A 1,402-nucleotide genomic window follows, 5' to 3' on the forward strand; every position below is an offset into this window, starting at 1 on the left:
CGTCTACCTTACACCCTAAGCTCGCCACCTACCATTCTCTGCAGGGCTTATCATTCGGGTACTTACAACTGGTGGCTTAGCGGTGACACTGAACTCATACAGCACTCCGAAGTTCCTGCGCCGCAATCAACAGCACACCCTGCCAAGTACGCAATACTTCGTCATAGTGTAAGCCGTCCTCCCTGCCGAGATGTCCCCAAGGATGGATAACCGATGCTGTCCGCCTAGCTGCTGAACTCCAACACAGCAAGTCACGCCACTCTCAGTACCTGCTGCTGACCCCTCAACAGCTGTCTCATTTGTTGCCGCCAACGCTGTGCAAATTTTCGAAGGACCAAGCTGGACTACGTATCACCAAGGACGCGGACCCAAATATCCTACACAAAGCCGAGTTCCTCGCCATGCGGATTCATCCACGCAGTAGCGATCAAGCTGGAACAATATCATCCTGCTGACCTGTAGCGCCACGACCTTGCTCACCATGCAGCGCTCCAAATCTCCCCGTCAGCCGCACAGGAGCGGCCCGCTCTCTGCTCGTCAGCTGTGCATCTCCCCAGCCTCTCCTCGCCTCGCCACACCCGAGGTTTGTCAAAAAAAAAAAAAAAAAGAAAGAAAGAATCGGTGATCAATGCTTAGCTTTTCCTCAAATAATGTTTATTTTGTTTTAATGCTTAGTGCTGTGCATTGAAGTCTTTTTTTTTTTTGTAATACTATTATTCGTGCGTTTTATTCATTTGCAGTTTATGAGTTGCCTAACTAAATTCTCACTCGTTCATATCCTTTATTACCGCCGCCTGAGGATGCTCTTCCCTCAGCGCCGCTCGTTCGTTCGCATTCTGTGATGCCGATGATATGAGCATTACACATCGACTCTCGAACGGTGTATTCACTCTACAACTGAACTGTATGTCATAAGATTGCTCTAAGACACGCGATAGTTACTACACATTCAACTATTCATATCTTCACACCTCAGCCTTGCAGATCCTTAAAATGTCAAAACCACCGATAACCTTAAGCTGGTAACAACTATTCTCTTTCATATCCAACAACTGGAGGAACAGGAGAAGCTCCTTACCTTATGGTGGGTTCCCAGCCACAGCTGTTGCTGCTAGAATAGTCTAAAACTCTCCTCGGTCACTGGTCACATTCCTTTAAGCCTCAGCCAGTTAAAAAGACGTCAGAAACCCCTCATATGAACACTGTGCATGGGTAGTGCTGGATCCCCGTCAGCGAGCTGGTACAAGACAGTTACGGATTACAATTCCCCATTCTCAGTCATCACTCTTTCCAGGACCACTGCTGCCATCTTCCACAGGCTCCGATTTGGGTACAGATGCAAATGGGAGATTGTCCTAAGAGTTCCCAAGCCATGTATGGTATGCGACATAATCACACAAGA

This window comes from Penaeus monodon, chromosome 3, assembly GCF_015228065.2.
Source record: "Penaeus monodon isolate SGIC_2016 chromosome 3, NSTDA_Pmon_1, whole genome shotgun sequence".
NCBI lineage: Eukaryota > Metazoa > Arthropoda > Malacostraca > Decapoda > Penaeidae > Penaeus > Penaeus monodon.